This window comes from Lissotriton helveticus, chromosome 8, assembly GCF_964261635.1.
Source record: "Lissotriton helveticus chromosome 8, aLisHel1.1, whole genome shotgun sequence".
Lineage (NCBI taxonomy): Eukaryota > Metazoa > Chordata > Amphibia > Caudata > Salamandridae > Lissotriton > Lissotriton helveticus.
The window spans coordinates 82090450-82116584 of NC_136069.1; the positions used below are offsets into that span (position 1 = coordinate 82090450).

The 26135-nt window shown below is 55.3% G+C and overlaps 10 non-coding genes across 10 annotated transcripts; all 10 read right to left on the bottom strand.

Moving 5' to 3' along the window:
* Positions 1–3792: 3792 nt before the first annotated feature.
* On the bottom strand, positions 3793–3911 carry LOC144774611 (5S ribosomal RNA). Its single transcript, XR_013600385.1, has one exon. It is a non-coding gene; the product is annotated as a 5S ribosomal RNA (ribosomal RNA).
* Positions 3912–6163: 2252 nt separating this feature from the next.
* Positions 6164–6282, bottom strand: LOC144774730 (5S ribosomal RNA). Its single transcript, XR_013600488.1, has one exon. It is a non-coding gene; the product is annotated as a 5S ribosomal RNA (ribosomal RNA).
* Positions 6283–8533: 2251 nt separating this feature from the next.
* Positions 8534–8652, bottom strand: LOC144774190 (5S ribosomal RNA). Its single transcript, XR_013600110.1, has one exon. It is a non-coding gene; the product is annotated as a 5S ribosomal RNA (ribosomal RNA).
* A 2252-nt stretch (positions 8653–10904) lies between these two features.
* On the bottom strand, positions 10905–11023 carry LOC144774202 (5S ribosomal RNA). The gene has a single exon (XR_013600122.1). It is a non-coding gene; the product is annotated as a 5S ribosomal RNA (ribosomal RNA).
* Positions 11024–13275: 2252 nt separating this feature from the next.
* LOC144774216 (5S ribosomal RNA) lies at positions 13276–13394 on the bottom strand. The gene has a single exon (XR_013600135.1). It is a non-coding gene; the product is annotated as a 5S ribosomal RNA (ribosomal RNA).
* A 2252-nt stretch (positions 13395–15646) lies between these two features.
* LOC144774316 (5S ribosomal RNA) lies at positions 15647–15765 on the bottom strand. The gene has a single exon (XR_013600187.1). It is a non-coding gene; the product is annotated as a 5S ribosomal RNA (ribosomal RNA).
* Positions 15766–18017: 2252 nt separating this feature from the next.
* Positions 18018–18136, bottom strand: LOC144774363 (5S ribosomal RNA). Its single transcript, XR_013600201.1, has one exon. It is a non-coding gene; the product is annotated as a 5S ribosomal RNA (ribosomal RNA).
* Positions 18137–20388: 2252 nt separating this feature from the next.
* On the bottom strand, positions 20389–20507 carry LOC144774375 (5S ribosomal RNA). Its single transcript, XR_013600213.1, has one exon. It is a non-coding gene; the product is annotated as a 5S ribosomal RNA (ribosomal RNA).
* A 2252-nt stretch (positions 20508–22759) lies between these two features.
* LOC144774387 (5S ribosomal RNA) lies at positions 22760–22878 on the bottom strand. Its single transcript, XR_013600225.1, has one exon. It is a non-coding gene; the product is annotated as a 5S ribosomal RNA (ribosomal RNA).
* A 2251-nt stretch (positions 22879–25129) lies between these two features.
* Positions 25130–25248, bottom strand: LOC144774399 (5S ribosomal RNA). Its single transcript, XR_013600236.1, has one exon. It is a non-coding gene; the product is annotated as a 5S ribosomal RNA (ribosomal RNA).
* Positions 25249–26135: the final 887 nt, after the last annotated feature.

The following is a 26135-nucleotide window of genomic DNA, read 5'->3' on the forward strand; positions in this document are numbered from 1 at the left end:
GTCCTGACTTCTTTCTGAATTTGAGGTGTATTCATCTTGGAAATTATTTCCACCTTCTCTGGTGACACCTTTCTACCTCCCTTTCCAATTTTGTGTCCCAGACATTCAGCTTCTTTTTGACAGTACTCCTGACTATACTCGTGCAATGGCACTGTGATATGAACTTGGCAAAAATCAATAAGTGTAAGCCATTCTTCAGCACATGTAATGTGAAAAATATATTGGCTGGATTCGGTACCACAGGACAACATAAAAAAAAATATGCTTTTAATCTCCTGCACTATTCGGTTCTTTTCATTTATTTTCTGTGAACCTATGATCAGAAAGTTACATAAACTTCCAATCAATTCCATCAAAAATCCTTTTAGTGGTAAAATTTCTGCAACTAATGGTATTCCTGAATACATGTCATCTGGTTCAAATTTTAATAATTGAGCAACGTGGTTCCAGTGGGCCACTGGGACCATCCCAGAGAGAACTCGCCTTTCTCCTCGTAAAAAGGATTTCCCACAAAGTTCATAAATGTTCAAAACAAATTTATTCGTAATTGTTCTTCAAATCAGATTCAATTTCCGTTTTTGATCATTTCATTCATTCATCAATATGGCATCATTGTCTGATTGTCATGTCCAATGCATTTCGGGCTTTAGGATAGCCCTTCATCAGGGAATAACATAGCTGTAAAAATAATAATATGACTAGTTTATACTCGTAGTCTAGAAAAATACCTTAAACAATTATACCTCAATCTGTTTTTATAGCCAAAGTTGCTCTGTTGTTGGAAAACATGGTTCGAATAGACAACATATATCACAATTCATGCACGTGCGTTGTAGGAAGTAAATGAAAAATTAGCGACGTACATGCCTGATGTGTTTCTTAAGATGTTTACGCGCTAGGATAAAAAAGGAAAAAGATCGAGAATGTGACTCTATCCTGTTTGGTGTCAGTCATATGGGCGCTCTTCAGTAAATAACTCTGGTTTAACTAACCTGGTTAACATGCTGGATGGGCTTAGTCTTGCTCCGAGGATTTGTTTACTCGAAAACGCCACTCCGAAGGGTGCGCGCCATTAGGTTTGTTAGTCTATGACCGGGTTGCGGTCATGTGATCTATAGTGGCTGAAGACAGACTATGGCCGTCGTGATGTGTTTGCGAGAGTCAGACTCTCTAATATCCTATAGAGGAATGATTATTTATGAGCATAAACAGGTATGTGGCAGCGCTGCAAACAATCGAAAAATACAGAATGCAAACAATGTAAAAATAGAAATAAGCGTGTGCAGAAATGTGAAAAGGAGACGGGTGGATTCGAACCTTCGTGTTGGTGTGTTCGATGTCTATGTATCAAACCTCTGAGCTATCCAGAGCGTTTGGATTAGAATTGAGAATGGGTATATCTAACCATGGGTATTACATTGTCACTTACAACTGACAGTTGTGCCGTGTAGCACGTACGGGGCAATTTATAAATAGCATGCAAATTCAATACGATCATTGAGTCCATTGGGTTTCTGTGTACAAAGTCTATATATCCAAAAATTCTCTCTTTGTAAAAGATATTTGGAATTGTCTCTGCCTTCAGTTTTCTTTATAATTTCCAAAATTAGAAATTTTAGTTGGGCAATGTTATGTTTTGCTTCATTAAAGTGTGCTGCTACCGATGACTTGGTGTTGTTCAATCGAATATTGGACTTATGCTCTGTGATTCTCACTTTTATCCGACGCTCAGTCTTACCAATATATACCTTCCCACAGGGGCACTTCGGGGCGTATATTACATTGGATGTATCGCATGTACCGTTCACCTTTAGTTTGATGCTGTAGCCTTTCATTGGATGGTTTATTATGTTTCCTTTCTGTACATTGTTACAATGTCCACAGTTAAGACATGGCTTTGTCCCTTTATATGTTTCCGTGGTTATTAACTGAGGTTTGATCATTTCTCCCAAGTTTCTTGCTCTGGTATAGGCAAATAGCGGAGGGTCTTTGAAGCAGTCGTTAAAGTCTGGTTCAAGCGTTAGCATTCTCCCGTGTTCGAGTATGATTTTCTTGAATTTATCACTTGATGTTGAATATTTTGATACTGCTACTATCCTAGTTTGTTCCTTTTTGGTGCTGAGTTGTAGCAGTGTGCCTCTGCTTATCTGGTTAACTTTCAATTTTGATTCCTCTATGATTTGCATTGGATATCCTCTTTGTTTGAATTTGATGCCCATTTCCAAAGTTTTTTGTTCCATTTTGCTTGGGGTGGATGTGATCCTTTTTATTCTTGCCATTTGGGAAAATGGTAGGTGTTTTTTAAGGCTATGTTCGTGAAAGCTGGAATAGTGCAACATATTGTTCCTATCTGTGCTTTTAGTATAGAGCTCGGTTTCGAGTCCTGTGGTCGTGCGATTCACACTGACATCTAGAAATGTGATGGTTGTTTCTGACGTTTCCGACGTTAATTGGATTCTTTCATCGATGTTGTTAAATTCAGTAAGAGCTATTTCTAAATCTTCTTTTGAACTCTTCCAGATGATAAAAATGTCATCTATATATCGGATGAACAGTTTCAAATTGTCTTGCCATTTCGTTTGAGAAAGTATATGCATTTCTTCGTAAGATTTCATGAATAGATTAGCGTATACTGGGGCTGCTGAATTGCCCATGGCCGTGCCCACAAGTTGCTGGTACCATGTTTCGTTGTACCAGCAACTTGTGGGCACGGACAGGACAGGACATGCGCTAAATGCACAGGCTCGCGGCTGCCTAAGCTGAAGTTTGCTGGGCTGAGGATGTCACAGCTCCGGTGGGCCTGACCTCCTCAGCTCAGCAAATGTCCTGGAGGCCCCCTCGTGACGAGGGAGAGCGTCAGGGATAGCCTCGTAGCTGGGCGCTTCGTTTTTAAGCCCTGAAGTGCCAACGGCCGAGTGTCTGTCGCTGACTCTGTCCCCCATCCTGCTCTGTGACGAGTGAGGGACTGCTGCCTCCCCTCATTGGCTGACCAAGGTAGCAGTCCCAACCCTCCTGGCAGCTCCCCGAGCCCTGCAGCAGCAGGTAAGTGTCGCTTTTTTGTTGACTGTTTGGTTCGCGCGTGTTAGTATGTATGAGGGTATGTGTATTTGTGAGTGAGTCTCCTGACAGGGGGGGGGAAGGGTGCGAGTGTCTGCATGTGAATGCATGAGTATAAGTGAGTGTGCATGCGTGTGCGCCCCGCTCCCCTCTCGGTTGTACTGAACGGCACTCGTTGCCTGCCTCTCTGCCTCAGCACTCCTCCTGCTCCCGGGCCGCTGGGAAAGGCCAAAAGAGGGGGACCAGGAACCGATGCTGCGACCCACTGGCGTCATGAAAAGTGAGGGTGCCTCCCTGCACGGTACTGAGAGGGCCCCCTCCGGGCTCAATCAGGAGCTCTCTGGCCAGGAGTGCAGTGCCGAGGGGGCCCCTTGGAGATAGGGGCCCCCCACGCACCGCGGGGGCTGCGTGGGCCTGCGTTATGCCCCTGCTGCGACCGGAGCAGCCCAGCAGCAGCTTGCAGCCGCCGGCAGAAGAAAACCCTCAGCTGGGGGGTGGTGAGGGGTCCCCTGTCCCCTGTCCCCTCTTAGGGCAAAGAGTTTCATCTTTTTTGACCCAGTGTAAAGTGCAGCCGAATTTTCAATTTCCGAATGGAAAGTTATGGACCCTGCGTGTTGTGAACTTGATGGCGTTTTCTTTTTGAAGAAAGTTGCGATAAAATAATAGAATAAATGCCCCCGCAAAAAAAGTAGAAAAACAAAAACAAAACGGAAGTGCCTGTAGCGAGAAGCAAAATGCCTACAGCACCTGGTATTCCCAGGCGGTCTCCCATCCAAGTACTAACCAGGCCCGACCCTGCTTAGCTTCCGAGATCGGACGAGATCGGGCGCATTCAGGGTGGTATGGCCGTAGGCACGAGAGGCCTCCGGTTCAGGCCTCTTGTGCCGACAACCCCCTCCACTCTGGAACGTGCTGCGCTGCACCTCCCTTGCAAGCTTCACTCCAACAACCCTTTGCAAGCTTGCTACAGATAGCCAAAGAACAGCCCTCTCTTCCTCCAGCCTTGCACTCGCTTCTTTTCCAATCACACACAGGCTCCGGCCTCCCTTCAGGTGCCAGCCGGAGAACTAGCAAAGCAGCAGCCTGGGCTTTTCACCTTGGGGCACATTTACAATAACTGGCGCATCCCCGCCTATCAGCAGCAGGGATGCGCCAGTTATTGTGCGTCATGGATGCGCCGCATTCACAATGCGGCGCACCATGGGGCAAAAATGGACAGATGCGTGATGCATCTGCTGCCGTAAAGGTGGCGCATTGCTGGAGTTGCGTCGCAGGCGCCAAGCAGCTACAGCAAGGCTCGGGGGTGCCCTATCCTTAAAATGCTGCGTCAGTCCTTACGCCTGCTTCAAGCAGGCGCAGGGTTTTGACGCAGCATGGCCTTAAAAGTGACTGACTGAAATCTTGTCGATTTCACTCAGCCACTTTTGGGAGGCGTTCCTGCGCCGGAATGCCTACATGTGGCATAGGGCTTTACAACGTGACGCATCTCCCACATGCGTCACGTTGTAAATACCCCACAGAGTGGCGCTGGCTATGCGCCGCCACCGCGTCGCAACGGCGGTGTAAAAGAGGCGTAAAGGGCTTGTAAAACTGCCCCCAAGTGCCTAGCCTTGCTTTGCACTGGCCTCTAAGGCACTCTATCAGGCCACTGCTCTATGTAGCAGCGCCTGCCAGGCTACCGCTCTTCAACTCTGGCTCGCCCGCAGAAACATTGGGGTGACACTTTCTTTTCTGTGCAGCTCTGGCTGCAAGTTTCCTTGTCTTTTTTTATCCGGGACAGAGCCCTGATATGCAAGTCCCATCCATGCCCAGGGCCCGCCCCGGTGTGCATAGAGAAAGAGAGACTCAGAGGAGGGACTGAGTGCTGCCTGGGTGAAGGGTCCTCCTTGCAAGCGGCCTGACTTCAGCAGCCGCCCCTCCTTGAAGGCAATGAGGCCCCGCCCGCCCTTTTTGGACAAAAAGATTGCATGTCAGGCTGAAGAAAGGACAGCTAGACAAACGCTCTTTATGTTCAGACCAGGCAGCCAGGAGCTGGACATGCGCTAAATGCACAGGCTCGCGGCTGCCTAAGCTGAAGTTTGCTGGGCTGAGGACGTCACCGCTTCGGTGGGCCTGACCTCCTCAGCTCAGCAAATGTCCTGGAGGCCCCCTCGTGACGAGGGAGAGCGTCAGGGATAGCCTCGTAGCTGGGCGCTTCGTTTTTAAGCCCTGAAGTGCCAACGGCCGAGTGTCTGTCGCTGACTCTGTCCCCCATCCTGCTCTGTGACGAGTGAGGGACTGCTGCCTCCCCTCATTGGCTGACCAAGGTAGCAGTCCCAACCCTCCTGGCAGCTCCCCGAGCCCTGCAGCAGCAGGTAAGTGTCGCTTTTTTGTTGACTGTTTGGTTCGCGCGTGTTAGTATGTATGAGGGTATGTGTATTTGTGAGTGAGTCTCCTGACAGGGGGGGGGGGAAGGGTGCGAGTGTCTGCATGTGAATGCATGAGTATAAGTGAGTGTGCATGCGTGTGCGCCCCGCTCCCCTCTCGGTTGTACTGAACGGCACTCGTTGCCTGCCTCTCTGCCTCAGCACTCCTCCTGCTCCCGGGCCGCTGGGAAAGGCCAAAAGAGGGGGACCAGGAACCGATGCTGCGACCCACTGGCGTCATGAAAAGTGAGGGTGCCTCCCTGCACGGTACTGAGAGGGCCCCCTCCGGGCTCAATCAGGAGCTCTCTGGCCAGGAGTGCAGTGCCGAGGGGGCCCCTTGGAGATAGGGGCCCCCCACGCACCGCGGGGGCTGCGTGGGCCTGCGTTATGCCCCTGCTGCGACCGGAGCAGCCCAGCAGCAGCTTGCAGCCGCCGGCAGAAGAAAACCCTCAGCTGGGGGGTGGTGAGGGGTCCCCTGTCCCCTGTCCCCTCTTAGGGCAAAGAGTTTCATCTTTTTTGACCCAGTGTAAAGTGCAGCCGAATTTTCAATTTCCGAATGGAAAGTTATGGACCCTGCGTGTTGTGAACTTGATGGCGTTTTCTTTTTGAAGAAAGTTGCGATAAAATAATAGAATAAATGCCCCCGCAAAAAAAGTAGAAAAACAAAAACAAAACGGAAGTGCCTGTAGCGAGAAGCAAAATGCCTACAGCACCTGGTATTCCCAGGCGGTCTCCCATCCAAGTACTAACCAGGCCCGACCCTGCTTAGCTTCCGAGATCGGACGAGATCGGGCGCATTCAGGGTGGTATGGCCGTAGGCACGAGAGGCCTCCGGTTCAGGCCTCTTGTGCCGACAACCCCCTCCACTCTGGAACGTGCTGCGCTGCACCTCACTTGCAAGCTTCACTCCAACAACCCTTTGCAAGCTTGCTACAGATAGCCAAAGAACAGCCCTCTCTTCCTCCAGCCTTGCACTCGCTTCTTTTCCAATCACACACAGGCTCCGGCCTCCCTTCAGGTGCCAGCCGGAGAACTAGCAAAGCAGCAGCCTGGGCTTTTCACCTTGGGGCACATTTACAATAACTGGCGCATCCCCGCCTATCAGCAGCAGGGATGCGCCAGTTATTGTGCGTCATGGATGCGCCGCATTCACAATGCGGCGCACCATGGGGCAAAAATGGACAGATGCGTGATGCATCTGCTGCCGTAAAGGTGGCGCATTGCTGGAGTTGCGTCGCAGGCGCCAAGCAGCTACAGCAAGGCTCGGGGGTGCCCTATCCTTAAAATGCTGCGTCAGTCCTTACGCCTGCTTCAAGCAGGCGCAGGGTTTTGACGCAGCATGGCCTTAAAAGTGACTGACTGAAATCTTGTCGATTTCACTCAGCCACTTTTGGGAGGCGTTCCTGCGCCGGAATGCCTACATGTGGCATAGGGCTTTACAACGTGACGCATCTCCCACATGCGTCACGTTGTAAATACCCCACAGAGTGGCGCTGGCTATGCGCCGCCACCGCGTCGCAACGGCGGTGTAAAAGAGGCGTAAAGGGCTTGTAAAACTGCCCCCAAGTGCCTAGCCTTGCTTTGCACTGGCCTCTAAGGCACTCTATCAGGCCACTGCTCTATGTAGCAGCGCCTGCCAGGCTACCGCTCTTCAACTCTGGCTCGCCCGCAGAAACATTGGGGTGACACTTTCTTTTCTGTGCAGCTCTGGCTGCAAGTTTCCTTGTCTTTTTTTATCCGGGACAGAGCCCTGATATGCAAGTCCCATCCATGCCCAGGGCCCGCCCCGGTGTGCATAGAGAAAGAGAGACTCAGAGGAGGGACTGAGTGCTGCCTGGGTGAAGGGTCCTCCTTGCAAGCGGCCTGACTTCAGCAGCCGCCCCTCCTTGAAGGCAATGAGGCCCCGCCCGCCCTTTTTGGACAAAAAGATTGCATGTCAGGCTGAAGAAAGGACAGCTAGACAAACGCTCTTTATGTTCAGACCAGGCAGCCAGGAGCTGGACATGCGCTAAATGCACAGGCTCGCGGCTGCCTAAGCTGAAGTTTGCTGGGCTGAGGACGTCACCGCTTCGGTGGGCCTGACCTCCTCAGCTCAGCAAATGTCCTGGAGGCCCCCTCGTGACGAGGGAGAGCGTCAGGGATAGCCTCGTAGCTGGGCGCTTCGTTTTTAAGCCCTGAAGTGCCAACGGCCGAGTGTCTGTCGCTGACTCTGTCCCCCATCCTGCTCTGTGACGAGTGAGGGACTGCTGCCTCCCCTCATTGGCTGACCAAGGTAGCAGTCCCAACCCTCCTGGCAGCTCCCCGAGCCCTGCAGCAGCAGGTAAGTGTCGCTTTTTTGTTGACTGTTTGGTTCGCGCGTGTTAGTATGTATGAGGGTATGTGTATTTGTGAGTGAGTCTCCTGACAGGGGGGGGGGAAGGGTGCGAGTGTCTGCATGTGAATGCATGAGTATAAGTGAGTGTGCATGCGTGTGCGCCCCGCTCCCCTCTCGGTTGTACTGAACGGCACTCGTTGCCTGCCTCTCTGCCTCAGCACTCCTCCTGCTCCCGGGCCGCTGGGAAAGGCCAAAAGAGGGGGACCAGGAACCGATGCTGCGACCCACTGGCGTCATGAAAAGTGAGGGTGCCTCCCTGCACGGTACTGAGAGGGCCCCCTCCGGGCTCAATCAGGAGCTCTCTGGCCAGGAGTGCAGTGCCGAGGGGGCCCCTTGGAGATAGGGGCCCCCCACGCACCGCGGGGGCTGCGTGGGCCTGCGTTATGCCCCTGCTGCGACCGGAGCAGCCCAGCAGCAGCTTGCAGCCGCCGGCAGAAGAAAACCCTCAGCTGGGGGGTGGTGAGGGGTCCCCTGTCCCCTGTCCCCTCTTAGGGCAAAGAGTTTCATCTTTTTTGACCCAGTGTAAAGTGCAGCCGAATTTTCAATTTCCGAATGGAAAGTTATGGACCCTGCGTGTTGTGAACTTGATGGCGTTTTCTTTTTGAAGAAAGTTGCGATAAAATAATAGAATAAATGCCCCCGCAAAAAAAGTAGAAAAACAAAAACAAAACGGAAGTGCCTGTAGCGAGAAGCAAAATGCCTACAGCACCTGGTATTCCCAGGCGGTCTCCCATCCAAGTACTAACCAGGCCCGACCCTGCTTAGCTTCCGAGATCGGACGAGATCGGGCGCATTCAGGGTGGTATGGCCGTAGGCACGAGAGGCCTCCGGTTCAGGCCTCTTGTGCCGACAACCCCCTCCACTCTGGAACGTGCTGCGCTGCACCTCACTTGCAAGCTTCACTCCAACAACCCTTTGCAAGCTTGCTACAGATAGCCAAAGAACAGCCCTCTCTTCCTCCAGCCTTGCACTCGCTTCTTTTCCAATCACACACAGGCTCCGGCCTCCCTTCAGGTGCCAGCCGGAGAACTAGCAAAGCAGCAGCCTGGGCTTTTCACCTTGGGGCACATTTACAATAACTGGCGCATCCCCGCCTATCAGCAGCAGGGATGCGCCAGTTATTGTGCGTCATGGATGCGCCGCATTCACAATGCGGCGCACCATGGGGCAAAAATGGACAGATGCGTGATGCATCTGCTGCCGTAAAGGTGGCGCATTGCTGGAGTTGCGTCGCAGGCGCCAAGCAGCTACAGCAAGGCTCGGGGGTGCCCTATCCTTAAAATGCTGCGTCAGTCCTTACGCCTGCTTCAAGCAGGCGCAGGGTTTTGACGCAGCATGGCCTTAAAAGTGACTGACTGAAATCTTGTCGATTTCACTCAGCCACTTTTGGGAGGCGTTCCTGCGCCGGAATGCCTACATGTGGCATAGGGCTTTACAACGTGACGCATCTCCCACATGCGTCACGTTGTAAATACCCCACAGAGTGGCGCTGGCTATGCGCCGCCACCGCGTCGCAACGGCGGTGTAAAAGAGGCGTAAAGGGCTTGTAAAACTGCCCCCAAGTGCCTAGCCTTGCTTTGCACTGGCCTCTAAGGCACTCTATCAGGCCACTGCTCTATGTAGCAGCGCCTGCCAGGCTACCGCTCTTCAACTCTGGCTCGCCCGCAGAAACATTGGGGTGACACTTTCTTTTCTGTGCAGCTCTGGCTGCAAGTTTCCTTGTCTTTTTTTATCCGGGACAGAGCCCTGATATGCAAGTCCCATCCATGCCCAGGGCCCGCCCCGGTGTGCATAGAGAAAGAGAGACTCAGAGGAGGGACTGAGTGCTGCCTGGGTGAAGGGTCCTCCTTGCAAGCGGCCTGACTTCAGCAGCCGCCCCTCCTTGAAGGCAATGAGGCCCCGCCCGCCCTTTTTGGACAAAAAGATTGCATGTCAGGCTGAAGAAAGGACAGCTAGACAAACGCTCTTTATGTTCAGACCAGGCAGCCAGGAGCTGGACATGCGCTAAATGCACAGGCTCGCGGCTGCCTAAGCTGAAGTTTGCTGGGCTGAGGACGTCACCGCTTCGGTGGGCCTGACCTCCTCAGCTCAGCAAATGTCCTGGAGGCCCCCTCGTGACGAGGGAGAGCGTCAGGGATAGCCTCGTAGCTGGGCGCTTCGTTTTTAAGCCCTGAAGTGCCAACGGCCGAGTGTCTGTCGCTGACTCTGTCCCCCATCCTGCTCTGTGACGAGTGAGGGACTGCTGCCTCCCCTCATTGGCTGACCAAGGTAGCAGTCCCAACCCTCCTGGCAGCTCCCCGAGCCCTGCAGCAGCAGGTAAGTGTCGCTTTTTTGTTGACTGTTTGGTTCGCGCGTGTTAGTATGTATGAGGGTATGTGTATTTGTGAGTGAGTCTCCTGACAGGGGGGGGGGGAAGGGTGCGAGTGTCTGCATGTGAATGCATGAGTATAAGTGAGTGTGCATGCGTGTGCGCCCCGCTCCCCTCTCGGTTGTACTGAACGGCACTCGTTGCCTGCCTCTCTGCCTCAGCACTCCTCCTGCTCCCGGGCCGCTGGGAAAGGCCAAAAGAGGGGGACCAGGAACCGATGCTGCGACCCACTGGCGTCATGAAAAGTGAGGGTGCCTCCCTGCACGGTACTGAGAGGGCCCCCTCCGGGCTCAATCAGGAGCTCTCTGGCCAGGAGTGCAGTGCCGAGGGGGCCCCTTGGAGATAGGGGCCCCCCACGCACCGCGGGGGCTGCGTGGGCCTGCGTTATGCCCCTGCTGCGACCGGAGCAGCCCAGCAGCAGCTTGCAGCCGCCGGCAGAAGAAAACCCTCAGCTGGGGGGTGGTGAGGGGTCCCCTGTCCCCTGTCCCCTCTTAGGGCAAAGAGTTTCATCTTTTTTGACCCAGTGTAAAGTGCAGCCGAATTTTCAATTTCCGAATGGAAAGTTATGGACCCTGCGTGTTGTGAACTTGATGGCGTTTTCTTTTTGAAGAAAGTTGCGATAAAATAATAGAATAAATGCCCCCGCAAAAAAAGTAGAAAAACAAAAACAAAACGGAAGTGCCTGTAGCGAGAAGCAAAATGCCTACAGCACCTGGTATTCCCAGGCGGTCTCCCATCCAAGTACTAACCAGGCCCGACCCTGCTTAGCTTCCGAGATCGGACGAGATCGGGCGCATTCAGGGTGGTATGGCCGTAGGCACGAGAGGCCTCCGGTTCAGGCCTCTTGTGCCGACAACCCCCTCCACTCTGGAACGTGCTGCGCTGCACCTCACTTGCAAGCTTCACTCCAACAACCCTTTGCAAGCTTGCTACAGATAGCCAAAGAACAGCCCTCTCTTCCTCCAGCCTTGCACTCGCTTCTTTTCCAATCACACACAGGCTCCGGCCTCCCTTCAGGTGCCAGCCGGAGAACTAGCAAAGCAGCAGCCTGGGCTTTTCACCTTGGGGCACATTTACAATAACTGGCGCATCCCCGCCTATCAGCAGCAGGGATGCGCCAGTTATTGTGCGTCATGGATGCGCCGCATTCACAATGCGGCGCACCATGGGGCAAAAATGGACAGATGCGTGATGCATCTGCTGCCGTAAAGGTGGCGCATTGCTGGAGTTGCGTCGCAGGCGCCAAGCAGCTACAGCAAGGCTCGGGGGTGCCCTATCCTTAAAATGCTGCGTCAGTCCTTACGCCTGCTTCAAGCAGGCGCAGGGTTTTGACGCAGCATGGCCTTAAAAGTGACTGACTGAAATCTTGTCGATTTCACTCAGCCACTTTTGGGAGGCGTTCCTGCGCCGGAATGCCTACATGTGGCATAGGGCTTTACAACGTGACGCATCTCCCACATGCGTCACGTTGTAAATACCCCACAGAGTGGCGCTGGCTATGCGCCGCCACCGCGTCGCAACGGCGGTGTAAAAGAGGCGTAAAGGGCTTGTAAAACTGCCCCCAAGTGCCTAGCCTTGCTTTGCACTGGCCTCTAAGGCACTCTATCAGGCCACTGCTCTATGTAGCAGCGCCTGCCAGGCTACCGCTCTTCAACTCTGGCTCGCCCGCAGAAACATTGGGGTGACACTTTCTTTTCTGTGCAGCTCTGGCTGCAAGTTTCCTTGTCTTTTTTTATCCGGGACAGAGCCCTGATATGCAAGTCCCATCCATGCCCAGGGCCCGCCCCGGTGTGCATAGAGAAAGAGAGACTCAGAGGAGGGACTGAGTGCTGCCTGGGTGAAGGGTCCTCCTTGCAAGCGGCCTGACTTCAGCAGCCGCCCCTCCTTGAAGGCAATGAGGCCCCGCCCGCCCTTTTTGGACAAAAAGATTGCATGTCAGGCTGAAGAAAGGACAGCTAGACAAACGCTCTTTATGTTCAGACCAGGCAGCCAGGAGCTGGACATGCGCTAAATGCACAGGCTCGCGGCTGCCTAAGCTGAAGTTTGCTGGGCTGAGGACGTCACCGCTTCGGTGGGCCTGACCTCCTCAGCTCAGCAAATGTCCTGGAGGCCCCCTCGTGACGAGGGAGAGCGTCAGGGATAGCCTCGTAGCTGGGCGCTTCGTTTTTAAGCCCTGAAGTGCCAACGGCCGAGTGTCTGTCGCTGACTCTGTCCCCCATCCTGCTCTGTGACGAGTGAGGGACTGCTGCCTCCCCTCATTGGCTGACCAAGGTAGCAGTCCCAACCCTCCTGGCAGCTCCCCGAGCCCTGCAGCAGCAGGTAAGTGTCGCTTTTTTGTTGACTGTTTGGTTCGCGCGTGTTAGTATGTATGAGGGTATGTGTATTTGTGAGTGAGTCTCCTGACAGGGGGGGGGGGAAGGGTGCGAGTGTCTGCATGTGAATGCATGAGTATAAGTGAGTGTGCATGCGTGTGCGCCCCGCTCCCCTCTCGGTTGTACTGAACGGCACTCGTTGCCTGCCTCTCTGCCTCAGCACTCCTCCTGCTCCCGGGCCGCTGGGAAAGGCCAAAAGAGGGGGACCAGGAACCGATGCTGCGACCCACTGGCGTCATGAAAAGTGAGGGTGCCTCCCTGCACGGTACTGAGAGGGCCCCCTCCGGGCTCAATCAGGAGCTCTCTGGCCAGGAGTGCAGTGCCGAGGGGGCCCCTTGGAGATAGGGGCCCCCCACGCACCGCGGGGGCTGCGTGGGCCTGCGTTATGCCCCTGCTGCGACCGGAGCAGCCCAGCAGCAGCTTGCAGCCGCCGGCAGAAGAAAACCCTCAGCTGGGGGGTGGTGAGGGGTCCCCTGTCCCCTGTCCCCTCTTAGGGCAAAGAGTTTCATCTTTTTTGACCCAGTGTAAAGTGCAGCCGAATTTTCAATTTCCGAATGGAAAGTTATGGACCCTGCGTGTTGTGAACTTGATGGCGTTTTCTTTTTGAAGAAAGTTGCGATAAAATAATAGAATAAATGCCCCCGCAAAAAAAGTAGAAAAACAAAAACAAAACGGAAGTGCCTGTAGCGAGAAGCAAAATGCCTACAGCACCTGGTATTCCCAGGCGGTCTCCCATCCAAGTACTAACCAGGCCCGACCCTGCTTAGCTTCCGAGATCGGACGAGATCGGGCGCATTCAGGGTGGTATGGCCGTAGGCACGAGAGGCCTCCGGTTCAGGCCTCTTGTGCCGACAACCCCCTCCACTCTGGAACGTGCTGCGCTGCACCTCACTTGCAAGCTTCACTCCAACAACCCTTTGCAAGCTTGCTACAGATAGCCAAAGAACAGCCCTCTCTTCCTCCAGCCTTGCACTCGCTTCTTTTCCAATCACACACAGGCTCCGGCCTCCCTTCAGGTGCCAGCCGGAGAACTAGCAAAGCAGCAGCCTGGGCTTTTCACCTTGGGGCACATTTACAATAACTGGCGCATCCCCGCCTATCAGCAGCAGGGATGCGCCAGTTATTGTGCGTCATGGATGCGCCGCATTCACAATGCGGCGCACCATGGGGCAAAAATGGACAGATGCGTGATGCATCTGCTGCCGTAAAGGTGGCGCATTGCTGGAGTTGCGTCGCAGGCGCCAAGCAGCTACAGCAAGGCTCGGGGGTGCCCTATCCTTAAAATGCTGCGTCAGTCCTTACGCCTGCTTCAAGCAGGCGCAGGGTTTTGACGCAGCATGGCCTTAAAAGTGACTGACTGAAATCTTGTCGATTTCACTCAGCCACTTTTGGGAGGCGTTCCTGCGCCGGAATGCCTACATGTGGCATAGGGCTTTACAACGTGACGCATCTCCCACATGCGTCACGTTGTAAATACCCCACAGAGTGGCGCTGGCTATGCGCCGCCACCGCGTCGCAACGGCGGTGTAAAAGAGGCGTAAAGGGCTTGTAAAACTGCCCCCAAGTGCCTAGCCTTGCTTTGCACTGGCCTCTAAGGCACTCTATCAGGCCACTGCTCTATGTAGCAGCGCCTGCCAGGCTACCGCTCTTCAACTCTGGCTCGCCCGCAGAAACATTGGGGTGACACTTTCTTTTCTGTGCAGCTCTGGCTGCAAGTTTCCTTGTCTTTTTTTATCCGGGACAGAGCCCTGATATGCAAGTCCCATCCATGCCCAGGGCCCGCCCCGGTGTGCATAGAGAAAGAGAGACTCAGAGGAGGGACTGAGTGCTGCCTGGGTGAAGGGTCCTCCTTGCAAGCGGCCTGACTTCAGCAGCCGCCCCTCCTTGAAGGCAATGAGGCCCCGCCCGCCCTTTTTGGACAAAAAGATTGCATGTCAGGCTGAAGAAAGGACAGCTAGACAAACGCTCTTTATGTTCAGACCAGGCAGCCAGGAGCTGGACATGCGCTAAATGCACAGGCTCGCGGCTGCCTAAGCTGAAGTTTGCTGGGCTGAGGACGTCACCGCTTCGGTGGGCCTGACCTCCTCAGCTCAGCAAATGTCCTGGAGGCCCCCTCGTGACGAGGGAGAGCGTCAGGGATAGCCTCGTAGCTGGGCGCTTCGTTTTTAAGCCCTGAAGTGCCAACGGCCGAGTGTCTGTCGCTGACTCTGTCCCCCATCCTGCTCTGTGACGAGTGAGGGACTGCTGCCTCCCCTCATTGGCTGACCAAGGTAGCAGTCCCAACCCTCCTGGCAGCTCCCCGAGCCCTGCAGCAGCAGGTAAGTGTCGCTTTTTTGTTGACTGTTTGGTTCGCGCGTGTTAGTATGTATGAGGGTATGTGTATTTGTGAGTGAGTCTCCTGACAGGGGGGGGGGGAAGGGTGCGAGTGTCTGCATGTGAATGCATGAGTATAAGTGAGTGTGCATGCGTGTGCGCCCCGCTCCCCTCTCGGTTGTACTGAACGGCACTCGTTGCCTGCCTCTCTGCCTCAGCACTCCTCCTGCTCCCGGGCCGCTGGGAAAGGCCAAAAGAGGGGGACCAGGAACCGATGCTGCGACCCACTGGCGTCATGAAAAGTGAGGGTGCCTCCCTGCACGGTACTGAGAGGGCCCCCTCCGGGCTCAATCAGGAGCTCTCTGGCCAGGAGTGCAGTGCCGAGGGGGCCCCTTGGAGATAGGGGCCCCCCACGCACCGCGGGGGCTGCGTGGGCCTGCGTTATGCCCCTGCTGCGACCGGAGCAGCCCAGCAGCAGCTTGCAGCCGCCGGCAGAAGAAAACCCTCAGCTGGGGGGTGGTGAGGGGTCCCCTGTCCCCTGTCCCCTCTTAGGGCAAAGAGTTTCATCTTTTTTGACCCAGTGTAAAGTGCAGCCGAATTTTCAATTTCCGAATGGAAAGTTATGGACCCTGCGTGTTGTGAACTTGATGGCGTTTTCTTTTTGAAGAAAGTTGCGATAAAATAATAGAATAAATGCCCCCGCAAAAAAAGTAGAAAAACAAAAACAAAACGGAAGTGCCTGTAGCGAGAAGCAAAATGCCTACAGCACCTGGTATTCCCAGGCGGTCTCCCATCCAAGTACTAACCAGGCCCGACCCTGCTTAGCTTCCGAGATCGGACGAGATCGGGCGCATTCAGGGTGGTATGGCCGTAGGCACGAGAGGCCTCCGGTTCAGGCCTCTTGTGCCGACAACCCCCTCCACTCTGGAACGTGCTGCGCTGCACCTCACTTGCAAGCTTCACTCCAACAACCCTTTGCAAGCTTGCTACAGATAGCCAAAGAACAGCCCTCTCTTCCTCCAGCCTTGCACTCGCTTCTTTTCCAATCACACACAGGCTCCGGCCTCCCTTCAGGTGCCAGCCGGAGAACTAGCAAAGCAGCAGCCTGGGCTTTTCACCTTGGGGCACATTTACAATAACTGGTGCATCCCCGCCTATCAGCAGCAGGGATGCGCCAGTTATTGTGCGTCATGGATGCGCCGCATTCACAATGCGGCGCACCATGGGGCAAAAATGGACAGATGCGTGATGCATCTGCTGCCGTAAAGGTGGCGCATTGCTGGAGTTGCGTCGCAGGCGCCAAGCAGCTACAGCAAGGCTCGGGGGTGCCCTATCCTTAAAATGCTGCGTCAGTCCTTACGCCTGCTTCAAGCAGGCGCAGGGTTTTGACGCAGCATGGCCTTAAAAGTGACTGACTGAAATCTTGTCGATTTCACTCAGCCACTTTTGGGAGGCGTTCCTGCGCCGGAATGCCTACATGTGGCATAGGGCTTTACAACGTGACGCATCTCCCACATGCGTCACGTTGTAAATACCCCACAGAGTGGCGCTGGCTATGCGCCGCCACCGCGTCGCAACGGCGGTGTAAAAGAGGCGTAAAGGGCTTGTAAAACTGCCCCCAAGTGCCTAGCCTTGCTTTGCACTGGCCTCTAAGGCACTCTATCAGGCCACTGCTCTATGTAGCAGCGCCTGCCAGGCTACCGCTCTTCAACTCTGGCTCGCCCGCAGAAACATTGGGGTGACACTTTCTTTTCTGTGCAGCTCTGGCTGCAAGTTTCCTTGTCTTTTTTTATCCGGGACAGAGCCCTGATATGCAAGTCCCATCCATGCCCAGGGCCCGCCCCGGTGTGCATAGAGAAAGAGAGACTCAGAGGAGGGACTGAGTGCTGCCTGGGTGAAGGGTCCTCCTTGCAAGCGGCCTGACTTCAGCAGCCGCCCCTCCTTGAAGGCAATGAGGCCCCGCCCGCCCTTTTTGGACAAAAAGATTGCATGTCAGGCTGAAGAAAGGACAGCTAGACAAACGCTCTTTATGTTCAGACCAGGCAGCCAGGAGCTGGACATGCGCTAAATGCACAGGCTCGCGGCTGCCTAAGCTGAAGTTTGCTGGGCTGAGGACGTCACCGCTTCGGTGGGCCTGACCTCCTCAGCTCAGCAAATGTCCTGGAGGCCCCCTCGTGACGAGGGAGAGCGTCAGGGATAGCCTCGTAGCTGGGCGCTTCGTTTTTAAGCCCTGAAGTGCCAACGGCCGAGTGTCTGTCGCTGACTCTGTCCCCCATCCTGCTCTGTGACGAGTGAGGGACTGCTGCCTCCCCTCATTGGCTGACCAAGGTAGCAGTCCCAACCCTCCTGGCAGCTCCCCGAGCCCTGCAGCAGCAGGTAAGTGTCGCTTTTTTGTTGACTGTTTGGTTCGCGCGTGTTAGTATGTATGAGGGTATGTGTATTTGTGAGTGAGTCTCCTGACAGGGGGGGGGGGAAGGGTGCGAGTGTCTGCATGTGAATGCATGAGTATAAGTGAGTGTGCATGCGTGTGCGCCCCGCTCCCCTCTCGGTTGTACTGAACGGCACTCGTTGCCTGCCTCTCTGCCTCAGCACTCCTCCTGCTCCCGGGCCGCTGGGAAAGGCCAAAAGAGGGGGACCAGGAACCGATGCTGCGACCCACTGGCGTCATGAAAAGTGAGGGTGCCTCCCTGCACGGTACTGAGAGGGCCCCCTCCGGGCTCAATCAGGAGCTCTCTGGCCAGGAGTGCAGTGCCGAGGGGGCCCCTTGGAGATAGGGGCCCCCCACGCACCGCGGGGGCTGCGTGGGCCTGCGTTATGCCCCTGCTGCGACCGGAGCAGCCCAGCAGCAGCTTGCAGCCGCCGGCAGAAGAAAACCCTCAGCTGGGGGGTGGTGAGGGGTCCCCTGTCCCCTGTCCCCTCTTAGGGCAAAGAGTTTCATCTTTTTTGACCCAGTGTAAAGTGCAGCCGAATTTTCAATTTCCGAATGGAAAGTTATGGACCCTGCGTGTTGTGAACTTGATGGCGTTTTCTTTTTGAAGAAAGTTGCGATAAAATAATAGAATAAATGCCCCCGCAAAAAAAGTAGAAAAACAAAAACAAAACGGAAGTGCCTGTAGCGAGAAGCAAAATGCCTACAGCACCTGGTATTCCCAGGCGGTCTCCCATCCAAGTACTAACCAGGCCCGACCCTGCTTAGCTTCCGAGATCGGACGAGATCGGGCGCATTCAGGGTGGTATGGCCGTAGGCACGAGAGGCCTCCGGTTCAGGCCTCTTGTGCCGACAACCCCCTCCACTCTGGAACGTGCTGCGCTGCACCTCACTTGCAAGCTTCACTCCAACAACCCTTTGCAAGCTTGCTACAGATAGCCAAAGAACAGCCCTCTCTTCCTCCAGCCTTGCACTCGCTTCTTTTCCAATCACACACAGGCTCCGGCCTCCCTTCAGGTGCCAGCCGGAGAACTAGCAAAGCAGCAGCCTGGGCTTTTCACCTTGGGGCACATTTACAATAACTGGCGCATCCCCGCCTATCAGCAGCAGGGATGCGCCAGTTATTGTGCGTCATGGATGCGCCGCATTCACAATGCGGCGCACCATGGGGCAAAAATGGACAGATGCGTGATGCATCTGCTGCCGTAAAGGTGGCGCATTGCTGGAGTTGCGTCGCAGGCGCCAAGCAGCTACAGCAAGGCTCGGGGGTGCCCTATCCTTAAAATGCTGCGTCAGTCCTTACGCCTGCTTCAAGCAGGCGCAGGGTTTTGACGCAGCATGGCCTTAAAAGTGACTGACTGAAATCTTGTCGATTTCACTCAGCCACTTTTGGGAGGCGTTCCTGCGCCGGAATGCCTACATGTGGCATAGGGCTTTACAACGTGACGCATCTCCCACATGCGTCATGTTGTAAATACCCCACAGAGTGGCGCTGGCTATGCGCCGCCACCGCGTCGCAACGGCGGTGTAAAAGAGGCGTAAAGGGCTTGTAAAACTGCCCCCAAGTGCCTAGCCTTGCTTTGCACTGGCCTCTAAGGCACTCTATCAGGCCACTGCTCTATGTAGCAGCGCCTGCCAGGCTACCGCTCTTCAACTCTGGCTCGCCCGCAGAAACATTGGGGTGACACTTTCTTTTCTGTGCAGCTCTGGCTGCAAGTTTCCTTGTCTTTTTTTATCCGGGACAGAGCCCTGATATGCAAGTCCCATCCATGCCCAGGGCCCGCCCCGGTGTGCATAGAGAAAGAGAGACTCAGAGGAGGGACTGAGTGCTGCCTGGGTGAAGGGTCCTCCTTGCAAGCGGCCTGACTTCAGCAGCCGCCCCTCCTTGAAGGCAATGAGGCCCCGCCCGCCCTTTTTGGACAAAAAGATTGCATGTCAGGCTGAAGAAAGGACAGCTAGACAAACGCTCTTTATGTTCAGACCAGGCAGCCAGGAGCTGGACATGCGCTAAATGCACAGGCTCGCGGCTGCCTAAGCTGAAGTTTGCTGGGCTGAGGACGTCACCGCTTCGGTGGGCCTGACCTCCTCAGCTCAGCAAATGTCCTGGAGGCCCCCTCGTGACGAGGGAGAGCGTCAGGGATAGCCTCGTAGCTGGGCGCTTCGTTTTTAAGCCCTGAAGTGCCAACGGCCGAGTGTCTGTCGCTGACTCTGTCCCCCATCCTGCTCTGTGACGAGTGAGGGACTGCTGCCTCCCCTCATTGGCTGACCAAGGTAGCAGTCCCAACCCTCCTGGCAGCTCCCCGAGCCCTGCAGCAGCAGGTAAGTGTCGCTTTTTTGTTGACTGTTTGGTTCGCGCGTGTTAGTATGTATGAGGGTATGTGTATTTGTGAGTGAGTCTCCTGACAGGGGGGGGGGGAAGGGTGCGAGTGTCTGCATGTGAATGCATGAGTATAAGTGAGTGTGCATGCGTGTGCGCCCCGCTCCCCTCTCGGTTGTACTGAACGGCACTCGTTGCCTGCCTCTCTGCCTCAGCACTCCTCCTGCTCCCGGGCCGCTGGGAAAGGCCAAAAGAGGGGGACCAGGAACCGATGCTGCGACCCACTGGCGTCATGAAAAGTGAGGGTGCCTCCCTGCACGGTACTGAGAGGGCCCCCTCCGGGCTCAATCAGGAGCTCTCTGGCCAGGAGTGCAGTGCCGAGGGGGCCCCTTGGAGATAGGGGCCCCCCACGCACCGCGGGGGCTGCGTGGGCCTGCGTTATGCCCCTGCTGCGACCGGAGCAGCCCAGCAGCAGCTTGCAGCCGCCGGCAGAAGAAAACCCTCAGCTGGGGGGTGGTGAGGGGTCCCCTGTCCCCTGTCCCCTCTTAGGGCAAAGAGTTTCATCTTTTTTGACCCAGTGTAAAGTGCAGCCGAATTTTCAATTTCCGAATGGAAAGTTATGGACCCTGCGTGTTGTGAACTTGATGGCGTTTTCTTTTTGAAGAAAGTTGCGATAAAATAATAGAATAAATGCCCCCGCAAAAAAAGTAGAAAAACAAAAACAAAACGGAAGTGCCTGTAGCGAGAAGCAAAATGCCTACAGCACCTGGTATTCCCAGGCGGTCTCCCATCCAAGTACTAACCAGGCCCGACCCTGCTTAGCTTCCGAGATCGGACGAGATCGGGCGCATTCAGGGTGGTATGGCCGTAGGCACGAGAGGCCTCCGGTTCAGGCCTCTTGTGCCGACAACCCCCTCCACTCTGGAACGTGCTGCGCTGCACCTCACTTGCAAGCTTCACTCCAACAACCCTTTGCAAGCTTGCTACAGATAGCCAAAGAACAGCCCTCTCTTCCTCCAGCCTTGCACTCGCTTCTTTTCCAATCACACACAGGCTCCGGCCTCCCTTCAGGTGCCAGCCGGAGAACTAGCAAAGCAGCAGCCTGGGCTTTTCACCTTGGGGCACATTTACAATAACTGGCGCATCCCCGCCTATCAGCAGCAGGGATGCGCCAGTTATTGTGCGTCATGGATGCGCCGCATTCACAATGCGGCGCACCATGGGGCAAAAATGGACAGATGCGTGATGCATCTGCTGCCGTAAAGGTGGCGCATTGCTGGAGTTGCGTCGCAGGCGCCAAGCAGCTACAGCAAGGCTCGGGGGTGCCCTATCCTTAAAATGCTGCGTCAGTCCTTACGCCTGCTTCAAGCAGGCGCAGGGTTTTGACGCAGCATGGCCTTAAAAGTGACTGACTGAAATCTTGTCGATTTCACTCAGCCACTTTTGGGAGGCGTTCCTGCGCCGGAATGCCTACATGTGGCATAGGGCTTTACAACGTGACGCATCTCCCACATGCGTCACGTTGTAAATACCCCACAGAGTGGCGCTGGCTATGCGCCGCCACCGCGTCGCAACGGCGGTGTAAAAGAGGCGTAAAGGGCTTGTAAAACTGCCCCCAAGTGCCTAGCCTTGCTTTGCACTGGCCTCTAAGGCACTCTATCAGGCCACTGCTCTATGTAGCAGCGCCTGCCAGGCTACCGCTCTTCAACTCTGGCTCGCCCGCAGAAACATTGGGGTGACACTTTCTTTTCTGTGCAGCTCTGGCTGCAAGTTTCCTTGTCTTTTTTTATCCGGGACAGAGCCCTGATATGCAAGTCCCATCCATGCCCAGGGCCCGCCCCGGTGTGCATAGAGAAAGAGAGACTCAGAGGAGGGACTGAGTGCTGCCTGGGTGAAGGGTCCTCCTTGCAAGCGGCCTGACTTCAGCAGCCGCCCCTCCTTGAAGGCAATGAGGCCCCGCCCGCCCTTTTTGGACAAAAAGATTGCATGTCAGGCTGAAGAAAGGACAGCTAGACAAACGCTCTTTATGTTCAGACCAGGCAGCCAGGAGCTGGACATGCGCTAAATGCACAGGCTCGCGGCTGCCTAAACTGAAGTTTGCTGGGCTGAGGACGTCACCGCTTCGGTGGGCCTGACCTCCTCAGCTCAGCAAATGTCCTGGAGGCCCCCTCGTGACGAGGGAGAGCGTCAGGGATAGCCTCGTAGCTGGGCGCTTCGTTTTTAAGCCCTGAAGTGCCAACGGCCGAGTGTCTGTCGCTGACTCTGTCCCCCATCCTGCTCTGTGACGAGTGAGGGACTGCTGCCTCCCCTCATTGGCTGACCAAGGTAGCAGTCCCAACCCTCCTGGCAGCTCCCCGAGCCCTGCAGCAGCAGGTAAGTGTCGCTTTTTTGTTGACTGTTTGGTTCGCGCGTGTTAGTATGTATGAGGGTATGTGTATTTGTGAGTGAGTCTCCTGACAGGGGGGGGGGGAAGGGTGCGAGTGTCTGCATGTGAATGCATGAGTATAAGTGAGTGTGCATGCGTGTGCGCCCCGCTCCCCTCTCGGTTGTACTGAACGGCACTCGTTGCCTGCCTCTCTGCCTCAGCACTCCTCCTGCTCCCGGGCCGCTGGGAAAGGCCAAAAGAGGGGGACCAGGAACCGATGCTGCGACCCACTGGCGTCATGAAAAGTGAGGGTGCCTCCCTGCACGGTACTGAGAGGGCCCCCTCCGGGCTCAATCAGGAGCTCTCTGGCCAGGAGTGCAGTGCCGAGGGGGCCCCTTGGAGATAGGGGCCCCCCACGCACCGCGGGGGCTGCGTGGGCCTGCGTTATGCCCCTGCTGCGACCGGAGCAGCCCAGCAGCAGCTTGCAGCCGCCGGCAGAAGAAAACCCTCAGCTGGGGGGTGGTGAGGGGTCCCCTGTCCCCTGTCCCCTCTTAGGGCAAAGAGTTTCATCTTTTTTGACCCAGTGTAAAGTGCAGCCGAATTTTCAATTTCCGAATGGAAAGTTATGGACCCTGCGTGTTGTGAACTTGATGGCGTTTTCTTTTTGAAGAAAGTTGCGATAAAATAATAGAATAAATGCCCCCGCAAAAAAAGTAGAAAAACAAAAACAAAACGGAAGTGCCTGTAGCGAGAAGCAAAATGCCTACAGCACCTGGTATTCCCAGGCGGTCTCCCATCCAAGTACTAACCAGGCCCGACCCTGCTTAGCTTCCGAGATCGGACGAGATCGGGCGCATTCAGGGTGGTATGGCCGTAGGCACGAGAGGCCTCCGGTTCAGGCCTCTTGTGCCGACAACCCCCTCCACTCTGGAACGTGCTGCGCTGCACCTCACTTGCAAGCTTCACTCCAACAACCCTTTGCAAGCTTGCTACAGATAGCCAAAGAACAGCCCTCTCTTCCTCCAGCCTTGCACTCGCTTCTTTTCCAATCACACACAGGCTCCGGCCTCCCTTCAGGTGCCAGCCGGAGAACTAGCAAAGCAGCAGCCTGGGCTTTTCACCTTGGGGCACATTTACAATAACTGGCGCATCCCCGCCTATCAGCAGCAGGGATGCGCCAGTTATTGTGCGTCATGGATGCGCCGCATTCACAATGCGGCGCACCATGGGGCAAAAATGGACAGATGCGTGATGCATCTGCTGCCGTAAAGGTGGCGCATTGCTGGAGTTGCGTCGCAGGCGCCAAGCAGCTACAGCAAGGCTCGGGGGTGCCCTATCCTTAAAATGCTGCGTCAGTCCTTACGCCTGCTTCAAGCAGGCGCAGGGTTTTGACGCAGCATGGCCTTAAAAGTGACTGACTGAAATCTTGTCGATTTCACTCAGCCACTTTTGGGAGGCGTTCCTGCGCCGGAATGCCTACATGTGGCATAGGGCTTTACAACGTGACGCATCTCCCACATGCGTCACGTTGTAAATACCCCACAGAGTGGCGCTGGCTATGCGCCGCCACCGCGTCGCAACGGCGGTGTAAAAGAGGCGTAAAGGGCTTGTAAAACTGCCCCCAAGTGCCTAGCCTTGCTTTGCACTGGCCTCTAAGGCACTCTATCAGGCCACTGCTCTATGTAGCAGCGCCTGCCAGGCTACCGCTCTTCAACTCTGGCTCGCCCGCAGAAACATTGGGGTGACACTTTCTTTTCTGTGCAGCTCTGGCTGCAAGTTTCCTTGTCTTTTTTTATCCGGGACAGAGCCCTGATATGCAAGTCCCATCCATGCCCAGGGCCCGCCCCGGTGTGCATAGAGAAAGAGAGACTCAGAGGAGGGACTGAGTGCTGCCTGGGTGAAGGGTCCTCCTTGCAAGCGGCCTGACTTCAGCAGCCGCCCCTCCTTGAAGGCAATGAGGCCCCGCCCGCCCTTTTTGGACAAAAAGATTGCATGTCAGGCTGAAGAAAGGACAGCTAGACAAACGCTCTTTATGTTCAGACCAGGCAGCCAGGAGCTGGACATGCGCTAAATGCACAGGCTCGCGGCTGCCTAAGCTGAAGTTTGCTGGGCTGAGGACGTCACCGCTTCGGTGGGCCTGACCTCCTCAGCTCAGCAAATGTCCTGGAGGCCCCCTCGTGACGAGGGAGAGCGTCAGGGATAGCCTCGTAGCTGGGCGCTTCGTTTTTAAGCCCTGAAGTGCCAACGGCCGAGTGTCTGTCGCTGACTCTGTCCCCCATCCTGCTCTGTGACGAGTGAGGGACTGCTGCCTCCCCTCATTGGCTGACCAAGGTAGCAGTCCCAACCCTCCTGGCAGCTCCCCGAGCCCTGCAGCAGCAGGTAAGTGTCGCTTTTTTGTTGACTGTTTGGTTCGCGCGTGTTAGTATGTATGAGGGTATGTGTATTTGTGAGTGAGTCTCCTGACAGGGGGGGGGGAAGGGTGCGAGTGTCTGCATGTGAATGCATGAGTATAAGTGAGTGTGCATGCGTGTGCGCCCCGCTCCCCTCTCGGTTGTACTGAACGGCACTCGTTGCCTGCCTCTCTGCCTCAGCACTCCTCCTGCTCCCGGGCCGCTGGGAAAGGCCAAAAGAGGGGGACCAGGAACCGATGCTGCGACCCACTGGCGTCATGAAAAGTGAGGGTGCCTCCCTGCACGGTACTGAGAGGGCCCCCTCCGGGCTCAATCAGGAGCTCTCTGGCCAGGAGTGCAGTGCCGAGGGGGCCCCTTGGAGATAGGGGCCCCCCACGCACCGCGGGGGCTGCGTGGGCCTGCGTTATGCCCCTGCTGCGACCGGAGCAGCCCAGCAGCAGCTTGCAGCCGCCGGCAGAAGAAAACCCTCAGCTGGGGGGTGGTGAGGGGTCCCCTGTCCCCTGTCCCCTCTTAGGGCAAAGAGTTTCATCTTTTTTGACCCAGTGTAAAGTGCAGCCGAATTTTCAATTTCCGAATGGAAAGTTATGGACCCTGCGTGTTGTGAACTTGATGGCGTTTTCTTTTTGAAGAAAGTTGCGATAAAATAATAGAATAAATGCCCCCGCAAAAAAAGTAGAAAAACAAAAACAAAACGGAAGTGCCTGTAGCGAGAAGCAAAATGCCTACAGCACCTGGTATTCCCAGGCGGTCTCCCATCCAAGTACTAACCAGGCCCGACCCTGCTTAGCTTCCGAGATCGGACGAGATCGGGCGCATTCAGGGTGGTATGGCCGTAGGCACGAGAGGCCTCCGGTTCAGGCCTCTTGTGCCGACAACCCCCTCCACTCTGGAACGTGCTGCGCTGCACCTCACTTGCAAGCTTCACTCCAACAACCCTTTGCAAGCTTGCTACAGATAGCCAAAGAACAGCCCTCTCTTCCTCCAGCCTTGCACTCGCTTCTTTTCCAATCACACACAGGCTCCGGCCTCCCTTCAGGTGCCAGCCGGAGAACTAGCAAAGCAGCAGCCTGGGCTTTTCACCTTGGGGCACATTTACAATAACTGGCGCATCCCCGCCTATCAGCAGCAGGGATGCGCCAGTTATTGTGCGTCATGGATGCGCCGCATTCACAATGCGGCGCACCATGGGGCAAAAATGGACAGATGCGTGATGCATCTGCTGCCGTAAAGGTGGCGCATTGCTGGAGTTGCGTCGCAGGCGCCAAGCAGCTACAGCAAGGCTCGGGGGTGCCCTATCCTTAAAATGCTGCGTCAGTCCTTACGCCTGCTTCAAGCAGGCGCAGGGTTTTGACGCAGCATGGCCTTAAAAGTGACTGACTGAAATCTTGTCGATTTCACTCAGCCACTTTTGGGAGGCGTTCCTGCGCCGGAATGCCTACATGTGGCATAGGGCTTTACAACGTGACGCATCTCCCACATGCGTCACGTTGTAAATACCCCACAGAGTGGCGCTGGCTATGCGCCGCCACCGCGTCGCAACGGCGGTGTAAAAGAGGCGTAAAGGGCTTGTAAAACTGCCCCCAAGTGCCTAGCCTTGCTTTGCACTGGCCTCTAAGGCACTCTATCAGGCCACTGCTCTATGTAGCAGCGCCTGCCAGGCTACCGCTCTTCAACTCTGGCTCGCCCGCAGAAACATTGGGGTGACACTTTCTTTTCTGTGCAGCT